The sequence below is a fragment of the Arachis stenosperma genome, chromosome 5 (assembly GCF_014773155.1).
Source record: "Arachis stenosperma cultivar V10309 chromosome 5, arast.V10309.gnm1.PFL2, whole genome shotgun sequence".
In the NCBI taxonomy this organism is placed as follows: domain Eukaryota; kingdom Viridiplantae; phylum Streptophyta; class Magnoliopsida; order Fabales; family Fabaceae; genus Arachis; species Arachis stenosperma.
The window spans coordinates 86,949,027-86,954,797 of record NC_080381.1 but is presented as its reverse complement, the minus strand read 5'-3'; the positions used below and the strand labels follow the sequence as shown (position 1 = coordinate 86,954,797).

At 41.7% G+C, this 5,771-nt stretch overlaps 1 non-coding gene across 1 annotated transcript; it reads right to left on the bottom strand.

The window, feature by feature from the left end:
• Positions 1 to 249: 249 nt before the first annotated feature.
• On the bottom strand, positions 250 to 357 carry LOC130984869 (small nucleolar RNA R71). Its single transcript, XR_009088775.1, has one exon. It is a non-coding gene; the product is annotated as a small nucleolar RNA R71 (small nucleolar RNA).
• Positions 358 to 5,771: the final 5,414 nt, after the last annotated feature.

Sequence of the window (5,771 nt, the reverse complement as noted above, 5' to 3'; positions counted from 1 at the left end):
CAGAATTGCAAGTTCCATGGACTTCCATTGGAAGATCCTCATCAGTTCTTAGCTGAATTCTTGCAAATCTGTGACACTGTCAAGACTAATGGGGTTGACCCTTAGGTCTACAGACTTATGCTATTCCCTTTTGCTGTAAGAGACAGAGCTAGGACATGGTTGGACTCACAACCTAAAGAAAGCCTGGACTCATGGGAAAAGCTAGTCAATGCCTTCTTGGCAAAGTTCTTTCCACCTCAAAAATTGAGTAAGCTTAGAGTGGAAGTCCAAACCTTCAGACAGAAGGATGGAGAATCCCTCTATGAAGCTTGGGAAAGATACAAACAATTGATCAGAAAATGTCCTTCTGACATGCTTTCTGAATGGAGCATCATATGTATTTTCTATGATGGTCTCTCTGAACTATCCAAGATGTCTTTGGATAGCTCTGCTGGAGGATCTCTTCATCTGAAGAAGACGCCTACAGAAGCTCAAGAACTAATTGAAATGGTTGCAAATACCAATTCATGTACACTTCTGAAAGGAATCCTGTGAACAATGGACTAATCAGAAGAAAGGAGTTCTTGAGATTGATACTCTGAATGCCATTCTGGCTCAGAACAAGATATTGACTCAACAAGTCAATTTGATTTCTCAAAGTCTGTCTGGAATGCAAAATGCACAAGCAGTACTAAGGATGCTTCATCTGAAGAAGAAGCTTATGATCCTGAGAACCCTTCAATGGAAGAGGTGAATTACATGGGAGAACCCTATGGAAACACCTATAATTCTTCATGGAGAAATCACCCAAATCTCTCATGGAAGGATCAACAGAGACCTCAACAAGGTTTCAACAACAATAATGGTGGAAGAAACAGGTTTAGCAATGGCAAGCCTTTTCCATCATCTTCTCAGCAACAGACAGAGGATTCTAAGCAGAACCACTCTGACTTAGCAACCATGGTCTCTGATCTAATCAAAACCACTCAAAGTTTCATGACTGAAACAAGGTCTTCCATTAGGAATTTGGAGGCACAAGTGGGACAGCTGAGCAAGAAAATTACTGAACTCCCTCCTAGTACTCTTCCAAGCAATACAGAAGAAAATCCAAAAGGAGAGTGCAAGGCCATCAACATGGCCGAATTTGGAGAGGAAGGAGAGGCAGTGAAAGCCACTGAGGAAGACCTCAATGGGCGTGCACTAACCTCCACTGAGTTCCCCAATGAGGAACCATGGGAATCTGAGGCTCAAAATGAGACCATAGAGATTCCATTGGACTTACTTCTGCCTTTCATGAGCTCTGATGAGTATTCTTCTTCTGAAGAGAAAGAGTATGTCACTGAAGAGCAAGTTGCTAAATACCTTGGAGCAATCATGAAGCTAAATGACAAGTTATTTGGAAATGAGACTTGGGAGAACGAACCTGCTTTGCTCACCAAAGAACTGGATGACTTGTCTAGGCAGAAATTACCTCAAAAGAGACAAGACCCTGGGAAGTTTTCACTACCTTGTACCATAGGTACCATCACCTTCAAGAAAGCTCTGTGTGACTTAGGGTCAAGTGTAAACCTCATGCCTCTCTCTGTAATGGAGAAGCTAGGGATCTTTGAGGTACAAGCTGCAAGAATCTCACTAGAGATGGCAGACAATTCAAGAAAACAAGCTTATGGACTTGTAGAGGATGTTCTGGTAAAGATTGAAGACCATTACATCCCTGCTGATTTCATAGTCCTGCAGACTGAGAAGTGCATGGATGAATCCATCATCCTTGGCAGACCCTTCCTAGCCACAACAAAGGCTGTGATTGATGTTGATAGAGGTGAACTGATCATTCAAGTGAATGAAGAATCCTTTGTGTTTAAGCCTCAAGGATACCCCTCTGTCACCATGGAGAGGAAGCATGAAGAGTTTCTCTCAAATCAGAGTCAAACAGAGCCCCCACAGTCAAACTCTAAGTTTGGTGTTGGGAGGCCACAACCAAACTCTAAGTTTGGTGTTGAACCCCCACATTCAAACTCTATGTTTGGTGTTGGGAGGTTCCAACATTGCTCTGAGAAAATGTGAGGCTCCATGAGAGCCCTTTGTCAAGCTACTGACATTAAAGAAGCGCTTGTTGGGAGGCAACCCAATGTTATATTTTATATATTTTCCTTTGTTATTTTATTTTATTTTGTAGGTTGATGATCATGAGAAGTCACAAAATCAATTAAAAAAGCAAAAATAGAATGAAAAACAGGAAGAAAAATAGCACACCCTGGAGGAAGAACCTACTGGCGTTTAAACGCCAGTAAGGCTAGCAGGTGGGCGTTTAACGCCCAGTCTGGCACCATTCTGGGCGTTTAACGCCAGAAAGGGGCACCAGACTGGCGTTAAACGCCAGGAAAGGGCAAGAACCTGGCGTTAAACGCCAGAAATGGGCACCAGCCCGGCGTTTAACGCCAGAATTGGCTCAAAACGTGATTTTGCATGCCATTTGGTGCAGGGATGACTTTTCCTTGACACCTCAGGATCTGTGGACCCCACAGGATCCCCACCTACCCCACCACCCTCTTTCTTCTTCACCCATTCACCAATAACTTCAATAGCTCTTCCCCAAAAACCCTTCACCTATCCAATCCCATCTTTCTCTTCACCACTCACATCCATCCTTCATAAAACCCCACCTACCTCACCATTCAAATTCAAACCACTTTCCCTCCCAAAACCCACCCATAATGGCCGAACCCTACCCCTCCCATCACCCCTATATAAACCCTTCTTCACTTCTTCATTTTCACACACCCTAAACACTACTTCTTCCCCTTTTGGCCGAAACATAAGCCTCCTCCATCTCCTCCATTTTCTTCTTCTTCTACTCTCTTCTTTCTTCTTTTGCTCGAGGACGAGCAAACCTTTTAAGTTTGGTGTGGTAAAAGCATTGCTTTTTGTTTTTCCATAACCATTTATGGCATCCAAGGCCGGAGAAACCTCTAAAAAGAGGAAAGGGAAGGCAAAAGCTTCCACCTCCGAGTCATGGGAGATGGAGAGATTCATCTCAAGGGTGCATCAAGACCACTTCTATGAAGTTGTGGCCTTGAAGAAGGTGATCTCCGAGGTCCCTTTTTCACTCAAAAAGAGTGAATATCCGGAGATCCGACATGAGATCCGAAGAAGAGGTTGGGAAGTTCTTACCAACCCCATTCAACAAGTCGGAATCTTGATGGTTCAAGAGTTCTATGCCAATGCATGGATCACCAAGAACCATGATCAAAGTGTGAACCCAAACCCAAAGAATTGGCTTACTATGGTTCGGGGAAAATACTTGGATTTTAGTCCGGAAAATGTAAAGTTGGCATTCAACTTGCCTATGATGCAAGGAGATGAACATCCTTACACTAGAAGGGTCAACTTTGATCAAAGGTTGGACCAAGTCCTCACTGACATTGTGAAGAGGGCGCCCAATGGAAGAGAGATTCAAGAGGGAAGCCGGTTCAACTAAGAAGGCATGACCTCAAGCCCGTGGCTAGAGGATGGTTGGAGTTTATCCAACGCTCAATCATTCCCACTAGCAACCGGTCCGAAGTTACTCTAGACCGGGCCATCATGATTCATAGCATCATGATTGGAGAAGAAGTGGAAGTTCATGAGGTTATAGCCCAAGAACTCTATAAGGTGGCGGACAAGTCCTCCACCTTGGCAAGGTTAGCCTTTCCTCACCTCATTTGTCACCTCTGTTATTCAGTTGGAGTTGACATAGAAGGAGACACCCCCATTGATGAGGATAAGCCCATCACTAAGAAAAGGATGGAGCAAACAAGAGACCCCTCTCATCATGAGATCCCTGAGATGCCTCAAGGGATGCACTTTCCTCCACAAGACTATTGGGAGCAACTGAACACCTCCCTAGGAGAATTGAGTTCCAACATGGGACAACAAAGGGTGGAGCACCAAGAACACTCCATTATCCTCCATGAAATTAGAGAAGATCAAAGAATCATGAGAGAGGAGCAACAAAGACAAGGAAGAGACATTGAGGAGCTCAAGCACTCCATAAGACCTTCAAGAGGAAGAACAAGCCGCCATCACTAAGGTGGACTCGTTCTTTAATCTCCTTGTTCTTTATTTTCCTGTTTTTCGAAAATTTATGCTTTATGTTTGTCCATGTTTGTGTCTTATGATCATTAGTGTCTTAGTGTCTATGCCTTAAAGTTATGAATTTCCTATGAATCCATCACCTTTCTTAAATAAACAATGTTCTTAATTGAAAAAGAAAAAGAATTGCATGAATTGTGAATTTTATAACAGCTTAATTATTTTGATGTGGTGGCAACACTTTTGTTTTCTGAATGTATGCTTAAACAGTGCATATGTCTTTTGAATTTGTGATTCATGAATGTTGGCTCTTGAAAGAATGATGAAAAAGGAGACATGTTACTGAGGATCTGAAAAAATCATCAAAATGATTCTTGAAGCAAGAAAAAGCAGTGAATACAAAAAAAAAAGAGAAAAAAGAGACGAAAAAAAGAAAAAAAAGAAGAAAAAAAATAGAAAGAAAAAGAAAAGAAAAAGAAAGAAATAAAGTTGTGATCCAAGGCAAAAAAAGTGTGCTTAAGAACCCTGGACACCTCTAATTGGGGACTCTAGCAAAGCTGAGTCACAATCTGAAAAGGTTCACCCAATTATGTGTCTGTGGCATGTATGTATCCGGTGGTAATACTGGAAGACAGAGTGCTTTGGGCCACAGCCAATACTCAATAAGTAGCTGTGTTCAAGAATCATCATACTTAACTAAGAGAATCAATAACACTATCTGGATTCTGAGTTCCTAAAGAAGCCAATCATTCTGAATTTCAAAGGATAAAGTGAGATGCCAAAACTGTTCAGAGGCAAAAAGCTAAAAGCCCCGCTCATCTAATTAATACTGATCTTCATAGATGTTTTTGGAATTCATTGCATATTCTCTTCTTTTTATCTTATTTGATTTTTAGTTGCTTGGGGACAAGCAACAATTTAAGTTTGGTGTTGTGATGAGCGGATAATTTGTACGCTTTTTGGCATTGTTTTTAGTATGTTTTTAGTATATTTGGTTTAGTTTTTAGTATATTTTTATTAGTTTTTAGTTAAAATTCACTTTTCTGGACTTTACTATAAGTTTGTGTGTTTTTCTGTGATTTCAGGTATTTTCTGGCTGAAATTGAGGGACCTGAGCAAAAATCTGATTCAGAGACTGAAAAGGACTGCAGATGCTGTTGGATTCTGACCTCCCTGCACTTGAAGTGGATTTTCTGGAGCTACAGAAGCCCAATAGGCACGCTCTCAACGGCGTTGGAAAGTAGACATCCTGAGCTTTCCAGAAATATATGATAGTCCATACTTTGCCCAAGATTTGATGGCCCAAACCGGCGTTTAAAGTCACCTTCAGAAATTCCAGCGTTAAACGCCGGAACTGGCACCAAAATGGGAGTTAAACGCCCAAACTGGCGCAAAAGCTGGCGTTTAACTCCAAGAAGAGTCTCTACACGAAAATGCTTCATTGCTCAGCCCAAGCACATACCAAGTGGGCCCGGAAGTGGATTTTTATGTCATTTACTCATTCCTAAGCTACTAGTTCTCTATAAATAGGACCTTTACTATTGTATTTTCATCTTTCAATCTTAAGATCTTTTGATCATGTTTTTATGATTGAACCCTCTTTGGGAGGCTGGCCATTCGGCCATGCCTAGACCTTGTTCTTATGTATTTTCAACGGTGGAGTTTCTACACACCATAGATTAAGGTGTGGAGCTCTGCTGTACCTCGAGTATTAATGCAAT